A 12,226-nucleotide genomic window follows, 5' to 3' on the forward strand; every position below is an offset into this window, starting at 1 on the left:
AATGTCTCTAAGCGCATAGTGTTCAGTGCAAAAATAAGAAACAGGCTTGGATTTAAACCACAGTGCTCTTTGGTGAATTGAACACAAAAGACATATATAAACTTAAGTTTACACATATGCTTAAATCAAAATATGGAAGGACATACATATCACGTGTGTGCCTGTAGGGTGTTGAGAAGGGCCGGGGATGAAGGGGGGAAAAATAAGAGATGTGCCCCAGCGGTAACACATTCCATGAATGGCGGATGAATGGTAGACTCTGAGCAGCTCCTCAGAGTCACACGTGTGACACGCTGGCTGGACGGCCCTTTGTGAAAGGCTGCACTTTAAAATCACGTCTCCTTCTATTTCTCTTAAATACCAGCTGACCGTATGACAGTGCTGTCCCGAGGCTCAGTGTCATCAATAATGCTAAGATAAGCTAAGAAATTATAGAGTTACGGCCTAACTGACCTATTAGACCAAATCTCAGGCATGTGAGGCCTTTGGAAAATCGCTCATTTCCCTAAGAAAAAAGTGTTTTCTTAAGTTTTTTTAAAGGGCAGATTGCCTTTTTAATTTTGGTGCATGTTGGAGCTTATCTAACTTGTAGTAATTTACTCCTGGCTCCTCTCCTCTCTTCTCCAGTGTTCATCTAACAAGAAAACCAGGGAATGCATTGTCTCAGATGGGATCTTGCAGGCAGTTTAGTGAATCCAAGAGTCTTTTGTGAGAGTTCGAATGCACCGGAATGTAGTATGGATGGAAGATGCAGGGTAGCAGGCATGAACAGGATATTCTTTTAACATAACAGGACTGTTCAGAAGAGAATAAAGATTATGTGCAGCTCAGCTCACAGTGGGGTTCTCGCAGCCACTGAGTTATTGACATAATTCCAGGACATCAACTTTGGCTGAAGTGATCCTCATAACATAGATGGCCCTCCCAGCCCCGCTCGCCACCCCTCCAGCCCTCCTAGCCCTCCTGGTTATCCTTGGCCAATGGGAGGAAAGCCGTTTGTCTTCTGGTGTTTGGATACCATCATCACCATGTTCCAAATTAGTTTTAATCCTTATTTGAAATCCTACCTGCAGAGCAACTGAATTACATCATATTTGATAAAACAGTGACTTGTTAACTATTTATTTGCCTATCTGTATCTTACTAAACTTCTGGGTATTTTAGTGGTACTTTGACTTCTTATCTGGTTTGTGTGTCTGAGTAGGCATGTGCCCCCACGTGTAATCAGTAATACACAGCCACGTTGCTCTCAAAAGCGTTAGCACACAGCTGCGTGTTTTATAGTGGACGTTCATGACCATTATGGACACGCAACAGCAATCATTGGATTAGTTTATGTTGAAAACCGTTTCTTTCTCATTGTTTTCGTGCTAGGATAGGATCGATGGTCCTTCCTGAATAGCCTCTTTTGGATTCCAGAGTCATGTCACCATGTGAAAACCATGCAGACAGCACCGTGGTGTCCCCAGTTTAAAAATGGTGTCAAAGAAGCCTCGGGACGTCAGCCTCTCTGGTCTTCTTGCTCCTTGTCATTTGTGCCCTTGATGTTTACGTACTTGATGTGGAACCGTGTAAACCAGATGCAGAGACCCTTTAAGTCGCTGTGAGGCTGGGCGTCAAGCCTTGGTGTTTGGTGCCGTCAGCTGGTTGTTGGGACAGCCTGATGTTTGCTTATTCTTCGGTTGAAATAACAGCTTCTTTGGAATGCCCATTCTGTTCCAAGTAGCTTAGAAGTACTTGGATTATAAAGATTCGTGAGACAGAGTCCCTGTCCTCTGGGAAGACAGTCTGCAGGGAGACACACATCCTTCTCAGTGCTGCCCTTGGAATGAAAAGGACATTGAACCAGCTTCCTTCTGCTTGCCTCAGAGGCAGGCAGCATCGTCCGTGTTGGGTATTGTCAATTCTAACCCTCCAGAGATGAGTGAAATCCCACCGCTCAGTGAGAAGGTAGACACAGCGTTCTGAGCAGATGTCCGGGTCATAGGCTCAAACCTGAACTGGATGGTGAACAGTCCAGCGTGGCAGAGACCCTGAAGTCTGAGGAAAGGGATGGTGACCCTGAACCGAGAAAGAGGGCGAGGTCCACGAACATGAGGCTCAGGAGCGGGTCTTACTCTGTAGGCAGCATCTGCTCTGTGATGACAGCAGGTGCGGCACTGGTTTGGGATCTGGTCTCTAGAGCCAAGATTCAGAAGACATGCATGTACATCAGCAACAGGGTAGCCCAGGCCCTGCTGGGCATGGGCGCAGGTGCTTGGGCACAGGGCAGCCTCCCCAGTGTGGCCATGACCCGGGAGGCTCCCAGCTGGCCCTCCGCAGCCCCACCCACAGGGGAGGGCACAGAGCTTACAGGTGTAACTCAGAGGGCGCTCCCTGTCATTCTGATGCCCTCCTCTTATTAGAAAACACACAACTAGGAAACAGCCGCATTATACACGCGGGACAGGGCAGGTTGGGGCATTCGACTTGGAAGGTCTGTGTGCCAAGGAGGAGGTAGGAGGAGGAGGCCTTGGCTGCAGACCCTTAGCTAAGTCAGGAGGAGCAAGAGAGAGGGCGCTGAACCCAGCAGACCACGTGGGAGGCTGGATCATCTGTAGGTTTCCTGTGGGTCTTCTGTGGGTCATGGAAGCTTTCTATTTTAGGCACGAGAAGCAGGGGGTGTATGACAGGACGAGAGGGGAGTTTCAGCAGGGGCCAGTTCAGCGGAATTCAGTATTCCAGTGTAGATGGACTGGGATGACTGGCAGGGAGAACAGAGAAGAGGGTGGGAGCACATCCCTCGGGCAGGGAGGGAGGCAGCCAGAGGGGAGGAGCGGAAGACCACCAGCCCAGAGAGTGGGGCTGTCAGAGAACAGGGGGTGACGGATCCCTCAGCCTGAGAGCCCGAGAGGCCACTGCAGTTGACGATTAGGGGGTCACTGGTCACCAGTGCTGTTTCTGGAGGGCTGTTGGGGCCATCATCAGAACATGACAGGTTGACTTGAGACCAGACAGGCTGCTTTACTGGAAGTCAACTGGAAATGGGGGAGAGGCAGACGTCCGTGAGAGGAAGATGCGAGATGGAATGAGGTCTGTTAGCTGGTTTGGTTGCACTTGTAGACGGGGAGGTAGCTCTCTGATAGGAGGAAGCCGTTGAGGAGAGTGTGTAACAGCACACAGTGGGGCCCTGCTGCTGGCCTGGGAAGCAGGTGCTACCTGAGGTGGGCCTGGGGCCCTCGGGGCAGGGCTGGGTGGCATGAGGTCCACTGGCCCTGGGAAGCCACACTTCGTGGTGACACACGCTTAGAATAAAAACAAGAACAAACAAAACCCAGCTGTTTGGGTTGCTCTGTGGGTGATGATTGGTCGAGAAGGACGTTGTGGATTTGGGGGAGAGTGGAGTTAGAATGGTTGAAGAACTTCTGGACCAAATTGGGCCGGGAGAGACAGGCCAAGGGGACCAGTTTGAAAACCCGGGAACCAGGGGACAGAAGATGGGGATGGAGGTGGGGGTGTGGGAGAGCACGTGGAGGTGGCGAGGGTCCAGTGGGGATGTGGCTGGCCTCTCAAGGGCTTCAGGGCATTGGAGGAGTCCTGGGAGGTGGACAGGGAAGGACCTACCTGTGTGGGGTGGGTCCTTAGTGTGGTGTTGAATTCGGGGAGGAAGACGGCAGGTTACTGAATGGTGGAGAACCAAGTAAAGGCAGACTCTAGGGTCAGGGCAACGGGAAGTGACTTGGAAGACAAGACAGGAGGTGGGTAGAAAAAACGAGCAGAGGACAGTCGCGGGATGGGCTGGCACGGCTCAAAGGAAGAAACTATTTTTTTAAAAAAGAAAGAGTTGAAACCTTATGTTAGAAGGGAGAGTGCAGGGGCGCCCACCTGGCTCAGCGGTGGAGCCTCTGTCTTTGCCTCAGGTCGTGATCCCAGGTCCTGGGAGCGAGTCCTGCATCGGCCTCCCCACCGGGAACCTGCTTCTCCTTCTGCCTATGTCTCTGCCTCTCTCATGCTGTGTCTCTTGTGAAAAAATAAAATAAAATGATTTAAAAAAAGAGTGGAAGTCGAGAGCATAGACCCTACCTACTGCTCCTGAAGCACCAGGGCCACACCGAGAGTGCGGGGTTAGGGGTGCGGGGAGCGTCAGGCAGCTACGTGAGGGTGCCCAGGGCGGTGAGCATTTCACAGGCAGCACGAGGGCTGGGTGGCACGCTCAGGAAGTTCGAGGAGCAGTGAGGGCCAGGGTCTGGGCACAGGGATGAGGTGGCAACCCTAAGCTTCCCCTAGAAGCTTCCGGAGAAGTTGGCAGTCGAGGCTGCAGGGTCCACCATTCCCAGCCACAGAGAGGCCGATGGAGCCACCTGACCAGGGAGGCCCCACGTCCCCATCGCATGAACAGAACTGCCCCGCAGCCGAGGCCCGGAGGCTGTGCCTTCCAGTCCACGCTGCCCTGCTGACTCTCCCTGTCCTCACGTCAAACCGCAACTCTTACCAGTAGACGTTCTGCTGCAAATCTAAGTTCTTGCTAAAATTAATTATCAGATGAGGGTTTTAGGCTTTTTTGTCACCCCCGTATCTTGAGGGCGATACACTGTCCCTTGTGAACGCAGCCTCTCTGTTAGTCCCGAGGGCAGCTGGCACCAAGCCGTCGGATGCTGGAGCCTGGAGGACGACGTTGGCCACGCGGGCATATTTACGTCCTTCCTTTGCAGGATGAGCACCAGACGGGGCTCCGGTGACTTCGGATATTATCTGTGGTGTCGAGCAAGAAGATCCGCCCTCATGAGCCGTCTCTAGTACCTCCATTTCCACGTGCTCCCCGATCCCCCCTGCCCCCCAGAAACTAAGTAGAAAAGGAACAGAAGACGAGGGTAGAGGGACAGAGTGAGCGCAGGACACATGTGTGTGAGAACAACTGGGGTCGGGGACTCCCACCTCTCCCCAGGCTGGGTGGCGGAGCTGCCGTCGGGGCCTGGGGCGTGCTTTGTCCCCAGCCTCCTCTCGGTGATCACCCTTCAGCGGCTTCAGCAATGCAGGTCTCGACGCGACACTGTCTGCAGGAGCCTTTATGGTAGCACAGCCCCGCCACGGGGCCCGGCCGCGCTCCCCCGGGGCCCCGACACGACGCCGGGTACCGCTGCGGAATGGGAGCCCCGCCTGCGCTCTGCCGCCTGACCCCCGACCCCCGCGAGGGCCGTGGGAGAAAGTGGGCAGGGTGCTGGGGTGCCGCGGCGGTGTCTCCTCGCGTGGGGTTAATACGTGGGCTGGCTGTCGCCGGGGTTTTTCCTGTGAACGCGGGAGAAGCAGTCATTTCAAATGTCTCTTTTATGGGTTGGTGTTTCTTGTGTCTGTCCCCCCCACCCCCCCGAGCTTGGAGCTTGCTGGAAAGGGCCTCCCATTACTTTGATTCCTGTCTGTGCTTTGCTCAAGGCCTGCATCCAGGGTGCCCCGTACCCCAGATGTTACGGGCATGTTCCGGGACCATTAACCGAAGCCCAGCCTGGCGTCTGCTCTGCCCGCGGAGCTCACGCTACCCTCGCTACGGGCCGGCTGCTGCTGCCTTGGGTGCACTTCCCAGGCACGGCCGCCCTCTCCTGGGGGTGCTCTGAGCAGACGGCCGGGTACGTGTGGTCACTGTGGGGCTGCCAGTGAGTTGTTCCTGGAGGACAGCCGCACGCACGTGTGCTGTTGTGCAGCGGCCCTGTCTTCAGATGCTGTGTGACCCCACTGGGCCGTCCTGGTGGAAGGCGGCGCTGCTCCAGCCGTGCCCTCTCCTGCCACACCGGCCGGCGACATGGCCATGCCAAGCAGGTGCACGGGCTCTTCTCAGGGTGGGTCAGGGCCGAAGCTGCACCTCTGCCCGCATCTTTCTGCCTGTCTGCTCACAGGAGCGCTCATGTTGCGCTAATTGGGAAAAATCTCAAGTGTTAGAAGGGCTTTCATCCTGTTGGTGTTGGAGGACACCAGGACATCCTAGAAACCAGGGGCTCTGGGACCCTGACGACCATGCTGGTCCCGTCTGTCCCTGTTTGCAAGCGCATGTCTGTGATGCCCAGGGTCCTGAAAGACCACGTGCGGTGTCTGTGTCCTCCTGCCCTCGTCTCGGGGGGTGACCAGTGAGACCGTGGCTCAGCGCTTCTGCTGCCTACGTGTGACCTTTATAATGTTGATTGCACAATGCTCGTCACCTATGAGTGCTTCCCATATGGCTTCACGTGTGTGTTTGCTAATAGGCCAAGGACCAGTCAGAGCCGACATGATGCACAAACGTGGCTGTGTTACCGATAAGGAACCAGATGCGCAGCGTGTGGCCGAGCAGACCTACAGCTTCATTTACAGCAGAGCTAAACGACGTACAGGTTCCCTGATCCCAAACCCCCTGTTCTAGCCGTGGCCCCGCCGCCTGCCTTATACATGTGACCTGATGTTGCTACACAAGTGTCCTCTTAATTAACACTGTTCTGGCGTTCACCTGAGAACCAGCTTTCCTTTGGGGACGTTGCAGGCCTTCTGGTCCTTACAGAACAGCGTGCTGCCCATTTGGAGCTGTGGGGCTTGTGTTTCATGGCAGAGGGTATCAGAGGCCCCAGAGAAATCAAGGAGGGGGCATCCCAACCATGGGGAGTTGGCAAGCCCTTAGGTCTTGTGCTTTCAGGTTCCTCTCTCCTTGACCGAACCGTTGTGTGTGCACTGTCCCTCTCTGCTGGGGTCACTCTGCCCGTCCTCACACTTGCTCACTGACGGTGCCACCCCGCCACAGACTCTGGTCCAGCACGGGGGGGGGGGGGAGCGTCCCGGTCGTCCCCTGCAGATGCAGAAACGGACTAGCCCATGCTCCAGCCTCCTACGTCCTCCTCTGGCTTCAGCCGTTTCCCTTGTACTGTTTGTTCAGATTCCTTCTTGTTTCTCGTCCCTTCTGCCTGTTATTACTCTCCTGTTCTCTTCACCTGAGTCCAGGCCCCTGGCGCTGTCATCCTCTCTGCCTCTTCTGGGCGAGCTTGAAAATGTGGAGAGCAGCTCAAGTGCAGCAGAAGCAGGGCCCAGCGTTGGCGTTCAACCTGACAGTGTCAGGCTCAGCATGGCCCGCCCGCGAGTGTAGAGTCTCAGGGTTTGGAGGTAGAGTCAGCACTGTCCCCCATATTTACTCTTCCAACCGCACGGCCCCAAAATGCATGTCGATGCCAGAGCGCCAGGGTGGGCCTTTGTTCCCGCGTGGTCTCCTGCACAGATAGCATTAGAGTTCACGCATTGAAAGGGAGGAGATGAGGAAAAATCATCCAGAGTGCCACCTACCTAGCGAATTAACCATTTCTATTTTCCTATATTCCTTTATACTTCTTATCTGTACATGTGCATAATTGTCCTTAACTGGAGTTAGATATATTTTGTATTTTGTTTTTAAAATTTAAGATTATCATTTTACATCGTTAACCAGTATTTTACTCTCAACTGTAGTATTCCATCATGTTTATAGACCATATTATTTAAAGCATTTCCCTGTTTCTGTAAAACTAAAGTATTTGCAGGTGTCCTTCCCCCCCACCCCCCCACCCCCCGTTCATCCTTACAGTGCACCACCGAGCTTTTGCCTCTTTTGGACTGTTTTCTTAGAATACATTCCTGGGAATGGGGTCAGTAGGTCAAAGCGTAGAGCTTGTGATGTCAGTTGCCAAACTTCTTCACCAAAAGGTTGGACTAATTTATGCCGCCCCGAATCTCACATACGTGGAAATGCTGTTTCAATGCAATCTTATTTTTTATTTTCAGAGAGAACGTGTTCCTTACTCTGCACAGATATTCTGGTCACATGGTAGCTCCTTGACGGACTGCCAGACTTTTTCACGGCGGCTGTACTGCTTCGTGTCCTTACCAGCAGCACATGAATGCTCCCGTTTCCCTGCATCCTTGAGATGACTCGTTGTTACCATCTATCCAGATCTCGTGTGTGTTTTTTCACTGTGGTCTTTTTTTCTTGTTGAGTTGCGGGGGTTCTTTATATATTCTAGATCCTAGACCCATATGAGACATATGTTTTGCAAATCATATTTGCAAATGTTTCTCCCATTCTGTGGGTCATCTTTCCACTTTCTTGATGGTGTCCTTTGATGTGGGAAACTTCTCCAACTTAGCTGCTTTTTTCTCTTGTTGCTTATACTTTTGATGTCATATTCCAAAGTCATGAAGGTTTATGCACCTGCATTTCTTTTTGAGAGGATTTTTTTTTTTTAATAGTCTTAGCTCTGACATTTAGGCCTTTGATCCATTTTGGGTTAATTTTTGTAGATGGGATGGAAAAGTCGTAAAGAAGCTTACCTTGGACTCTTGAGTCTGTTTTTTACACTGAGAACGCCTCCTGCAGGCGTGGCAGGAATATTACTGGAATGTCTTTGGAACTGTGTAAAGAAAAGGTAAATTCTCTTCTTGGTGTAGACTATGGCTGGGGTTAGCTTAATGTGTAGGAACCTAAGATACGAATTCATTATTCAGTTTATCACCCGGGGAGGGGGGGAAACTAATGCCGTTTGTACCTCCTCCATAAACGTTTACATTTTTAGTATCATGATTATGTAACATCTCTGACGAGTATTTTTTTTTCTCCTGGATTAATCAAACTGCCAGTGTACTTTTACAACCACACAGAATGACACTTTTTCTGTGCCCCAGGATGTCAGGGCCAGCCTCTTCTCTGCGATGTATATTGGGAGTAGCTATTAGGATCCTGTTTTTAGTGGCAGGTGAAAATTGGTGTCAGAAAATCAGCCTGCCTTAGGTGATGGGAACAGGCTTCTCCCAGCCAAACCTTGTGATCCAGCATACGGAGCAGGAGAGTCACGACCCTTGTGCGCCTGGTGCCTCCTGAGGGTCGTGGAAAGCAGCAGTTACAGAAATCACAAAGATCACACCTTTCAATGTGTTCTTTCCCCCATTTTAATGTCCCTGTGCTGGTTTTTTCATCACATTCCTCCACGTACTGCAAACCATGAGAAGAATGTCCACTCGGGACTAGGACTCGAGGCAAGGAGGCGGCTCGCGAGGGCAGTGGACATGCTTCTCTCTGTCACCTCCAGGAAGAAGCAGACCACAGTGCACTGTTCCTTGGGCTGGCCGCTGTCCACAGCTTGTACCCCCAGACAAAACCAGGCCTTACACGTGGCCCCAGTGTGGTCTCCGGAGAAGCAGGGCCATGGGTTTATGTGGTGATGCACATCCCATCCCCATGGCCACAGCCAGCCCCTGCCTGGACCATAGCCCGAGCGATCACGCAGGACCAAGCAGAGAGCTTGAAGCCTGGTTTGCGAGTGTGTGCTGCAGTGAGCTGGCTTTCCACTTATGAGTATAGACTTCTGCCTATAAAAATACCAAAATCATGCACAAGTTAGTGACACTAGGTCACAAGCCATCATTGTCCTCAGCTTGTCTGGTGTCTTGTTCTTGCAACCAGGGAAACAGGCACCCTTGTGTCTCGTGAGCAGACCCACACTTGGCGTCTGGCAGCCCCGAGCGGAGACTCAGGGTCAACTGGGCCTTGTTGGGGCAGCATCGGTGTTCATTCATGCTTCCTCGGTGCCTCCGTGTACGTGGGTGGGAAGGGGGTGGTGCCATTCTGATGCAATCAAGATTTTCCTGTGTGAACACAGACGTTTGAAATCCTGTGGGCCCCAGAGGCTGCTCCTTCCTGATGGTGGGGTCCGTCTGCTTCTGGAAGCCTTTGGGCAGGTTTGAAGGGTGAGGTCCCAAAGCCGCTGACCTGACACTACCTAATGCACACACCGGGAGCACAGCCAGTAAAATCAGGAAGTGCGACCAAGTGAGTGCCCTCAGCTGGTTACGGAGCTCGAGGACAGGTGATGTATCAAGCGTGTTACGGGACACAGTCTGTGCAGAGAAGGTTATTGGAAGACCAGCACCATCTCACTTGTTGGCTGCCGGCATGCCAGGAGCGAGCTCAGTCTCAGCAGTGCTCTTCCTCGCCCCCGCCCCCCTGGAGCATCTCCTGGTGGCTCAAGGGTCAAGCACGGAGGAGCCGGTGGGCACCTGGACTTCATTTCCTTGGCTCGGCCTGACATCTCTACAGCTCGTCTGCTCTAGAGAACTCCCTGTCTCGAGTAAGCTCCGCGTGCCCCTGGCTCGATTCCCCGCACATCCCCAGCACTGTTACCACCATGTCCATCTGCTTCTATTAAGTTAATAGGCACAGACTCACGGTTCATAAAGCAGCTGAAATATCTGGTACTTATCAGTCCACTTAATTGACAAATGTTTCTCTCACAAGAAATTAAAATCATGTTGGTGCTATTAATGTTTAGAAACATATTCTGGGCGATCTGCTTTCCTCGAGCGTAACCGGAGGCCCGAGTGGAGGGAGGCACGGAGGGAGAGCTTCAGTGTCGGTGCGGGTGGGGGATGCGCCTGAAAACCACTGCGATTTCCCTCTAGGGGAAGGCACCCGAGTCGACGGCGGGCTGCAGCCGGGTGCACAGCTGTTGGCCAACTGGCGTGTCAGCCGCGATCCAGGCTAGGACGGGACTCGGGATGTGGTGTCCTGCGAGGCATTTGGCAAAGACGAATGGGATGGGCATGCTTTTCATTTCTTTCCTGATTCTGCTGCCTGGGGTCCCATGGGCCATCCCATCAGTGTCCAGCCCGGCCCTTGGGCCTCCCTTGCACAGCCAGGGGTCCTCTGCTTCTGTCCTTTGTCCTATTTTCCCTGATGGACATGTTCTCTCCTGATACCCAAGAAGAATCAGCGAGTTCGACTTCTGAGTCTGGGTTCAGTCGCCTTGGCCCACATGGGCATGCGTGGCATGTGGGTCCGTTGGAGGGCACTCAGGTCCGCCGACTAGCTGGCTGGGTGTTTTCAGGACCTTCTGAACCTCGGCCTTCTCCCCCAAGAAATGGGATGATGATGGCAAGCATGTAAGTGGCCGCAGGAGTCGCATAGGAAGTGGTGCTGTAATCCTGGGCAGGGCGGCCATGGAGTGGTATGTGCTGTGTGGTGGCTGGAGGGGTACAGTCTGTCCTGTTGTGTCCCTGCTGGTCAGCTCGCAGCTCCCACCGTGCACACACAACCACTTTCCTTCGTCCCCACACTGTGCACCCCTCCCCACGAGCTAACCTGGTGCCACTGGAAACAATTCAGATTTTGTTAAGAGTTAGAACTTGGCAGATTTCAAATACAGGGGCTTACTCAAAAGAGGCTCGTACCTGTGGGTATTTTAGGAATAGATTCTGCTCCACGTGGCCCCAGTTGGGAGCTCGGCAGCACCTGGGAAGTTCAGCATTCCCTACGAGACACAGAGCAGCCTCGCCTGCAGCAGAAGCCTGGAGAAGCAGCTCCCTGCTGCCGGGCTGGACAGCCCAGGGGACTGGACGTCTGACCCGACACCCAGCTGTGGTCATGCAGACAGGTGTTTTGGTTTCAGGACGAAGGAAGTTCAGGTGTGTGTGACTTGGGGCAGGCCTCTGTGACACACTTACAGGAGGAACCTAGGGCTGGTACGTCCATCCTGGTCTCCAGGAATCTCTGAGACTCCTTCCAGCCCATTTCTTCTGTCACGTGTGTTCAGGAGTAGACTCAGACCTGGCGCGGGGCCGCCAGGCGTGCAGCGGTTTCAGCAGCGTCTTGCAGTGACATCGGTTTCCGTGCCCATAGTAGGGACTGGCTGACTCTAAAGTGACCCATGACAAGCCACCCGTGTAGCTGGCGAGCTCTGCTTGTCTCTGCATATCAGTGGCTTGTGAGTTTAAGTAAAGTCAGCGCTTGTGAAGCTGCCAGTGGGTGGCCAGTGGGAAGGAGCCTGGTGCTGCGCACCCTCCCGACCTGACTCACGGAGACTGTGTGGCCTGTGTCTCCTCCATGCTGTGAACACAGGCCCCGACAGGCCCTAGAGTGAACTTCTGGATGCAAAGGACAGACTAGGGTCAAGGGGTAGCTTCTTAATACAGAGAGAGCACATGGAGGGGCCGGAAAGAAACAGGATAAGAATAAACATGGTAGACAATTGTAATTTAAGTGTCTGGTTCTTTAATGAAAAAGAATCCCTTGATGTTTCCCTACATTTAACTTTGTGTCTGCCACAGGCCACCCTTTATCCTAGACAAAGATGGTTAAGCCCCAGGTGCTGTGTGTGAACACAAACAGGTGAATTTCGTGAAAAACCTTCCCTCTTGGCCATGGAGCGCCGTCTTCTCATGATGCTCTAGTGCCAGGCCTCACGGGATCACAGCCGCAACTGGCGTCCTTTAC

The 12,226-nt window shown here is 53.1% G+C and overlaps 1 protein-coding gene and 1 long non-coding RNA gene across 5 annotated transcripts in view; one reads left to right on the top strand and one right to left on the bottom strand.

Moving 5' to 3' along the window:
• Positions 1-12,226, top strand: part of RPTOR (regulatory associated protein of MTOR complex 1) — a 333,774-nt gene that overhangs the window by 176,304 nt on the left and 145,244 nt on the right. The gene's annotated exons all lie outside the window — the stretch shown is intronic.
• On the bottom strand, positions 967-4,820 carry LOC144287155 (uncharacterized). Its single transcript, XR_013355044.1, has 3 exons — positions 4,472-4,820; positions 3,865-3,999; positions 967-2,178 (listed from the first exon to the last, which is right to left on the bottom strand). It is a non-coding gene; the product is annotated as an uncharacterized LOC144287155 (long non-coding RNA).

Source organism: Canis aureus, chromosome 16 (genome assembly GCF_053574225.1).
Source record: "Canis aureus isolate CA01 chromosome 16, VMU_Caureus_v.1.0, whole genome shotgun sequence".
Taxonomy (NCBI): Eukaryota; Metazoa; Chordata; class Mammalia; order Carnivora; family Canidae; genus Canis; species Canis aureus.